The sequence below is a fragment of the Sphaerodactylus townsendi genome, linkage group LG13 (assembly GCF_021028975.2).
Source record: "Sphaerodactylus townsendi isolate TG3544 linkage group LG13, MPM_Stown_v2.3, whole genome shotgun sequence".
Lineage (NCBI taxonomy): Eukaryota > Metazoa > Chordata > Lepidosauria > Squamata > Sphaerodactylidae > Sphaerodactylus > Sphaerodactylus townsendi.
In genome coordinates, this window is record NC_059437.1 from 32,081,556 (window position 1) to 32,090,724 (window position 9,169).

Sequence of the window (9,169 nt, forward strand, 5' to 3'; positions counted from 1 at the left end):
CCCAGCCCTCTGTCAGCTTCTCTTGGGAGGGGCTCTCTCTCTTTCTCCAGGGTAACTGCTGCCACCACCTGACCTCTGTAGGAATTTTCCACTGGGGAGGGTTAGGGCTCCCCAGCTTCCTTTCCAACTCTGAGGCCTAGCTTTTGTTTCTCCCCCTCCCCCCTCCCGGGTACCACAGTGATGGGTTATGGCCTGGTGCACCCCTGGACGAATAGCTGCTTGTTAACTGTCAGCCTTCCTCCTGGCGTCCTCTATTTAAAATAGCATGTCCAAGACAGTGGGCGTCTATGTGGTACAGAGAACTGCTACCAGCATCCAATGTTAAAAAGTATTTATTAAAAAGAAAATGTTTACAAGTGTACTTTTAGCACAGCACCAGATAGAACAAGGGGTTAAAAAAATGAGAGATAAACACAATTCCTCTGTCCCTTTCTCTGTATATACCCTATCAGTTGTTAAAGTAGGGCAGGCTCTTAAGCTTAGAATATTACTGATCTCACAGAGTTCCCATTACCTGGAAGACTGTGCCAGCTCCCTGGGCAAGCACATGGTCTTCCATGCTGCCTCCAGAACTCCAGGCCCGAGTTCCAGAAGAACTAGGTAGGCACCAGGGCCTCTGTGGAGCATTCTACTACAAAGAAGGTCCAGGAAATGGTGGGTTAATATACATATTTACTGTCACTTTTTGGGGAAAAGAGTATAGGATAGATTAACTAGTGGTCTATGTTGCTTTAAAGAAGCCCCCCCCCCCCCTGCTGCCTGAGCACAGATATATCAGGGACCTGCCTGGGACTAGTGGGGAGGGGTTGTGAGGCTCAGTGGGAGAACACCTGAATCTCCCAGGTTGAATCTCTGGCATCTTCATTTAAAATATAACCAGTAAGGATATGAAGGACCCCAAGAACTGCTGCCAGTCTTAGGAGACAATACTGACTCTAATGGACACGTGGTCTGATTCATTATAAGGTAGATTCATGGGACTATCACTAGAATCTGTTGGGAGCAATGCTTGATCTTCCAAATCACGTCTAGCCTGACAAACTCCTGGGGTTCTTGTGTTCAACCCCATTGCTTCACTAGGGGACAGGAAGCTGGCATGAAAGTGCCTTTTTTGATTGGATGGTGGGCTGTCCCTGATCCCATGGCTAAAAACAGCATCATTCCTATTTGGAGAAACATTCTTAATCTGGCAGTAAAAAAAGCAGAAAAGGCATAATACAACAAGCAGCACCACAGCTTGGAGGGAAAGCTGACTGTCTCAAGGAATGACACTCCTTTCCTTAGCCGAGACTGCTAAAAGTGAACAAATGCACAAAAATCGCAAGTCCCTTGAAAAAACTGAATTATTCAATCTGTACGAATGATCTGGCACTGAGGAAATCTTCAGGTGCCAGCTTGGCAAAATGTACTTTGACTCCTGAGGGGGGCCTGCCCCATCTTCATGAGATTCTGAGTTCTCACCAAGCATGGCTCTGCCTTCTCAGCCCCAAGGATGCGACATTTGATTTAAAAGGGAGAGAGAACATGCTGACGAGCTCAGGATGTTGAATTCTGCACTCAGGACCAAACTTGGTGCTTGCCAAATACCCCTGGTCAAATGACTTGGCTGCTGTTTAGTCAGCAGCATAGGTCTACCTGCACCAAGACCAGGCTCAGGTGCTGCAAAGGTGGTTAGATGGGGCCATAGATGATGGGCTGACCTGGGAAGGTATAGTCACCTCTAGCAATTCTGAAATAGTACTTAGCATAAGTTAAGTCTAGCCAGCTCCTAGGACAGTGGTGGCGAACCTATGGCACAGGTGCCAGAGGTGGCACTCAGAGCCCTCTCTTTGGACACACACAAACAGAGTGCCCCCCCACACACATCCAGGCTGGCCTGGGCCGCTGGGCTCGATTATTAGCATTAAACCTAAGACCTAGTTTTGGGGAAGCAGTGTAGGTAACCCTGTTAAGCGCTGTTAAACCCCACTGATATTTCATATGAAGAACAAAAGCGCAATCCTCTACCTGGGAATAAGCTCGGTTGCTGGCAATGGGGCTTGTTCTGAGTAAACCCTCCTAGGGTCATGATTCACCCGTTGGAAGAGTTGCATGGGTTGCTTCAAAGCAAAGCCACCGACTACCACCAAGCTTACTCCTGAGTAACGCACGCCTCGGAGCCAACTGTTTTTTTCTAAACTAAAACCTCAGTATTCAAGTTAAATTGCCGTGTTGGCACTTTGCGATAAATAAGTGGGTTCTGGATTGCGGTTTGGGTACTCTGTCTCGAAAAGTTTCGCCATCACTGCCCTAGGACCTTTTTCTTTTAGTACCGTTTTCCCCAGAGTTTTCCTTCCTAAGCTAGGCTTTTGGTGGTATCCCATGGTTGCAGCTGGTGGTGATGGGTGGCAAGTTGTCCCTTTGAAGGTCCTACATCCCCCAAGCATTTCATGATCAGAAATGTTCCTGAGAGCAGCTCCCCCTCTCCCACTGGAGAGCACCAGCAAATGCACTCTAACCAACAGGAAGCCATCTTCAGAAACTCTGGCATATTCTAGTCAGAACTACCCTGTTCCAGGAAATGGGTCCCTTTCTGACCAATACAAAATATCCAATACTGTTCTGTTTCTTTTTAAGACAGAAGATTCAGAATGCCCCTTGCATGCCAGAATTCTTGTTTCTCTTTAGGAACGAGTGCTGTGTGTGGATAAATGTACACAATGATCCTACATGCATGTAATTTTGCTGTTCAAACCAGGGGGATGTGGGCTCATCGGGTCTGAAAATACTCACAACAGGCTTCATGCCCATGTCTATGCAAAAGTGACTTTTGTGTAGAAATGTCATTGTTGCTCCTCATTCCAAGGTGCTCCCTCCCCAACAAGATCCCCCCCCCCAACAAATCTCCAATAGAAGGTTTCAGTCCATTTTACAAACTTTAGGAATTGCTTCCTGTAGTTACTTAGCAACCACCACATCATTTTCCCACATTCAGGAAAATGGCCAGAAGCAGCTGCTTGGCTGGAAAAAAACCACTATACTAGCAAGCAGGATGTGGGGAAACAAGGATAACTGTCCAAATGGGGAGATGCCCAATTAAAGTCCAGAATCCAAATGCCTTTAGACCAAGGGATAGTACTGAAGTCAAGGGAATTTAATCTTGGTGCAGTCCACATTGTGGCCTGCTGTCTGCATGCAAAGCTTTTGCCTTACTAGGAAATGCATCACCTGTTGAATTTGTGTCTCTTGTTTCTGATGAAACATGAAGGCTCTATCCATTTTGTTTAAAAAATGGTGATCTTGTGGTTGGCACCTATGGAAGAGATCTGTTTCTCCATGGCCTTTCATTATAGGAGAGTGATCTATCCACGCCAGAAGAGAGAGCTGTTGAGGGTGTCTGGATTGGGTGGAGAAAGGAGATTCTTCTCAATCGGCTGCTGTTCTTGCACCAGTTCAAGTGTGTGTGTGGGGGGGGAGGGGTTCCCACTCAGTACACGCACAGATGCTCTTCCCCCTTTTCCTTTTGTGCCCAACCAAGAAGCTGCCGGTTTCATTTCTTTTTAATGCAATTTCTAATGGCGTTTCCATGGCAACCAGGAATCGAGGGCTGAGTCCTTTCCACCAAGCACATGGTCCACTGCTCCTGGTTAGGGGTTGGGGGCAGGGAGCTGGGCTGGGCTAATGTCGCGTGCATGCAGATGTTGGCTGGAGCCGTGTATGTATATGTAGAATAGGGAGGAGGTGCATAAGCCATTGCTCTAAATAGGAAAGGTCTTAGTGGGTACCAGCTTCAGAGGATGGAAATAGGGGAATCCCGCATTGGGGCACAGCAAGGGCATCAGATGGAGCTGTAAGAAGACTCGTTCTTCCTTCTCCCTTGAAAATGGCTCAGTAGCCTGGCAGGGGGTGGCGGTAAGCAGCAAGGAGGTGGAGGAGGACCCAGCCTTGATCTTCTGCATTCCCCCAGCTGTACCATCTGCAGAAGCGTGCACCATCCATTTTCTCACTTTGTGTGCCAATCACTGGTGTGTGCTGAATCTGTACCTAATAATAACCAAGCGACCCTCAAGGCATACCCATCTGGCAGCCCAAACACTTGCTTTCCTGCTCTGGGACTGCACTGAATGGCTTTGCTAATATCAACAAATTCTGGTCGCTGTAGAATCAGGAGTTCTCCCTTTGCAACGCTCTGAATCCTCCACAGACTTGGGGTTGCTAAAAATATGACCTGAAAGAAAAATACGAGTTGCACAGAGGCTGGAGGGGAAGTGTATTTTGGAGATTTTCCAAAACGCTTCTATGGGGATGTCAAGCCATGGAGCAGCCCCTGGAGAAGGGAGCTCGCTCGTGCAGTTTGCTTGCTATCCCACTGGGAGGGCTGCGGCTTTTGCCAAATGTTTTGTAAAACAAGCCTGCGAGTGGCAAATGTTTTGTCGATTCTGAATGTCCAGATGTCCCAGCCTTGGGGCTCTGTGATTCCGCTGGATGAGGAAGTCCCTGATCTAGGCCTGCCTGACAGCTGCTTTCCAATCTGACCATTTTAGTCCCAAGCATCTCTGACAAATCCAAGAAAAGCACATCCAGGTCTGGCTTCAGAGCTCTCTGGATTGTTCTTTTCTGTATCTAGGAAATCTCACTAGGGAGAGGTGAGAAGGAGGACAGGCTTTACTGGACAAAGGAAAATTGCTGTGGACTGTTGTGGGTTTTCCAGGCTGTGTGGCCGTAGTCTGGTAGTTTTTCTTCCTAATGGTTCATCTGCATCTATGGCATATGCCAGCCATAGATGCAGGTGAAAAGTCAGGAGCAAGAACTACTACGCCACGGCCACACAGCCCAAAAAACCCACTACAGTCTGTTGGTTCTGGCCATGGAAGCCCAAAATTGCAATGTTTGTTGCTTTAAATTACATACCAAGGGCAGCAGAAAAATCGCCCAGCTATTTCCACAGAATCTGGTGTTTTCATGCCTTGGGAATGTTCATTTCAAAATGTAACAATCCTGCAAGGACACTTTCTGCATCTGCAGTCAGGCCATATCTTGCTGCCAAAATGCAAGTTTGTTTGTGTTTGGAATTTCAAAGGTCTGTGTGTGCTAGCAAAGTCCTGAGATCCAGTTTCAAAGTCCATAGGTGAGAGATCTCGAATTGGTTGTTATCAGTTGGATATCCTTCCATGTTAGCCCTGATCTAGATAGCCCAGGTAAGCCTAACTCCCTCAGTTCTCAGGGCAAGGTCAGCCCTGGTCAGTACTTGGGTGGGTGACCACCAAGGAGTACTAGGGTTGCTACACAGAGGTAGGCAATGGCAAACCACCTCTGCACAACTCTTGCCTTGAAAACCCTGCAAGGCCACTGTAAGTCAGCTGTGACTCGACAGCAAAAAAAAATCCCTCCATAATTAACCCTGCTTCAGCAACACACTTGGCTGGATTGTGTTGTACCAAGTATCTCTACAACAAAATGGACTGGAGACTTAAACAAAACCTGGAAATTCAAAAGTAATTAAAATCATGGCAATAGATCATTATAATGCCATAACAGTCCAGCAATTACTGATCTTTAAAAGGGTGCCCTCTGGTGGTGTGATGTGAATAGCAGCTGTTGGAACGGAGACCGGGAAAGTGTTGGGGAAGTCATCTTGTGGGTGAAGCCATTGCCATAATGAATGCCCACGCACTCACAGCAGCAAGGAGGGGTGCCCAGAGAATTGTACAAGCAGCCACTATTTCAGCTTTGCTGTCTCACATGAGTTTGGGTTTAGCTGGTGGTTGGTACGGGTCTCGGTTTCCTTAAAGTGGTGGGTTCTTTTTCAGTTTCACCAGCCGCTTCCAGCATAGGAAAACGAACCATATAAATATTTTAAATAAATAAATAGACTGGCAGATCACATTGAGGATTACTTTACATTATCTTGGAACTGAGGTAAGCAGAGAAGCAGTTTTGCTCTTACCAAGTAGGTCTGGCAGACTGGCAAACTAGAAAATCCAGTTGGTACATTGTGGAAAAATAAAAAGTGATTGTGTGGAACTAAACTATGTTTATTTTGTGGAGCTGGCTGTAGCTACCCTGGCATGGCCATCTGCATTCTGACCCATGTCCTGTATTATCCCAACTCCAGCACATCTGATAACTTTTGTTTCTAAGCATTCCCTGTGGCTGACCCCATAGCCCCTCCTGCTAGCCTCTTCCCCATTTGCTTCTCTTCATTGGCAAGTCCATTTGTTTTTTTCAGGGGCAGACAGTTACTGAAGAACAGAAGAAGAGTTTGGATTTACACCCCACTTTTCTCAATTGTAACAAGTCTCAAAGCAGCTTACAAGCTCCATTCCCTTCCTCTCCCCACAATAGACACCTTGTGAGGTAGGTTGGGGCTGAGATAGTTCTGAAGAACTGAGTCTAGCCCCACTCCTAAACATAAAGCAGGCTTCATGGGTAGGAGTGGGGAATCAAACCTGGTTCTCCAGATTAGAGTCCCCCACTCATAACCACTACAGAATGCTGGCTCTCTTTCTATCATACTCTGTCTGGGAGACTTTTTGCAGGAATGAGGCATCTGCTGCTGTCACAGCAGGCCTGTATTATTTTCCAGCCACAAAGACTCCACCCTAATTCAGCAGCAAGTGTCCATACCAACCAGCACCAAATGTTCCTTGAGCATCTGTAACTGGTGTATTGAACAGCAAGCCGGAACTAGACAGCCCCACCGGGCAAAGAAAGTCGTGGCCTCCCATGTGGATAATAAGGTAACATGTAGACTAGCCCTAGGGCAAACTCAAATAGAGATTGACGGTCTATTTCTGATACAGTTGCCATGGCAACAGCAATGCTTGGCAGCTGTTAATTCAGTTCATCTTCTCCACGCGGTGAGAGGAAGCCGAATGGTGCATTCCTCCCAACCCACTACGTAGGGATCAAGTGAATGGGGGAGATGTGCACCTGAGGGCTTTTATTAGAGACTGTTACCTTTTAACCACTCTGCAATCCAGGGTTGTGTTCTGTGTGGCAGAAACTTGTGTTCTGCCACCCTTATGGACAAAGGGGGAATTCAACTTAACAAAAGAATCTGTACCTGAAGCATAGCATCCCCCCCCCCCCCCCACACACACACACACTAATTAAGGGAAGGGTCCAAGGTGTGGGATCCTGGACTTTCATCCAAGCCTCCTCCTCTGTCCTGGCCTATAAAGAATCCCAGGGACATCTTGTTCTCAAAGATAGATGGCACCCACTGGTTCAGTATACTGATGTTTGCAAAGTCTGATCTTCATTGCAGAGCTTTGCCGAGAACAGGGATGATAGAGTCTTGGGCCATTTATGCACGGGTGGTCTCCTTCGCTTTGAGCTTACATTCCCTTCAGGCTTGATTCTCAGTCACGCACACACGTTTTCCGCTCTATGACACTCGCCCTGATGTCAGATCAGAGAATCCTGAAACTCTTTATGTACAACTTTTTCTCTTCCTTCACAGGGAAAGCAAAGAAGATCACCATGCATTTAACTTTCTGTGGGCTTTCTCGCTCCTCCTCCCTTTCTCCTGCCCACACCACAATAGTTCCCTCCACTCTTCAGGCCACCATGTCAGGATAATCAGAAGGGCTTCTGATCATTTTAATGGTGAGGGTCTATTGATGGAGTGACGAGCCCAGTGAAATTGACAAGGCTGGTCTAGTGAACCAATGCTAGACCAAAGACAGCAATAAATAAGTAAATAAAAGGGTCAGTCAACCTCCTAAAATGGAGGCTGCCTGAAAACGAAGGAGGGGGCAGGCGGGGAAAATGGCAGCTGAGATCAGCTAGGGACAATACACTGGAGGGTAACCTGTGTAAACAAAGAACTGTGGGGAAACAAAGAATGATGTAAACAGGGAAAAAAACCTTTCAAAGCAAAGCTAGAGAATCGACTGCTTCTCAGTCTTGGGTTAAGTAGTGCATTCATAAAAGGCCTTGGTTTCACTGGAGCTGACAACAACTAAGTTTACACTCAGATCATGCTAGATATTGGGTGTCTGTTAAAGTTAGTGGACAAGTATTTATTTTATTTTATTATATAATATTTGTATCCCACCCATTCCTGGCCAAGCATGGGCTCAGGGCAGCTCACAACAGGGTTAAAACTATGACAATACAGATAATATAAAACTTTAGCTTAAAAACCTGACATTTTCAATGGCACACTAAACAATAAGTCCTAGCCTAAAAACATTCCGCCCCCATCCTGACATAAAAATGTTTGTCATTGGGGAGAAAGGGGAGGGGTGGCAATGCACTAGATAGGTAGATAAGGTAAGGGAGGCTGGCTTACAGATGGATCAACTGGACTCATGGGAGGCCTCAGCCAAAGGCCCAGTGGAAAAATTCCACCTTACAGGACATACAGAACTGACTAAGGTCCCGCAGCGCAGGGTCATGGTGTCAGCTGACAGAGTGTTCCACCAGGCTGGGCTCTGGTTGAGGCCAATTGGATGTCCTTGGGACCAGACACCACCAGAAGATTACTGCTGGAGGAATGGAGTGTTCTCTGGGGGCAATACAAGAAGTAGACATTCACTAGGTAAATATGTCATCATTACAGGAGGCCAGGGATAGGGAAACCTTCATCTGCCAAATTTCTGACTGTCTGACAGCTTTTAAAAACACAGGAGCACCATCAAAGGCCAGAATTGGCAACCAAACATGCTTTTGAATGCTATTTTAGGCCTCCCTGAGTCTACTCCCCCGCTACTTTCCAACTGGTGCATGTGTGCTAAAGGAGATAGGCAGACACCAGTTAAAGCATCTGGGAATGGCCTTTCTCTGGCTGACATTATGGAAAGCAGCTGCCAGTCAGGGAAGACAAAACAGGGCTGGATGGACCAGTGGTCTGACTCAGTATAAGACAGCTACATATGTTCATGTACCCACTCTCCCCCCTGTTTAGACTAATTAGCTTCATTAATCAAGCTGTCTTTATAGCCCTGCTTCTTAAAGAAATAGCATTCTTGGCTGAGACTCAATATGATGCGGTACTAATCAACTTCATTCTGAATCCCTAGGGGAGAGAGGGAGAGGGAGAGAGAGAGAGAGAGAGGATGGGTGTAATGCACAGCATGGGTGAGCAAAGAAAGAGCAGCCACTACCACCTCTCCACCTCTGCTTTCCCCCCCCCCCTCTCTTTTTGCTATTTATCTTCCAGCAGGCTTTACTTCTGGCCATG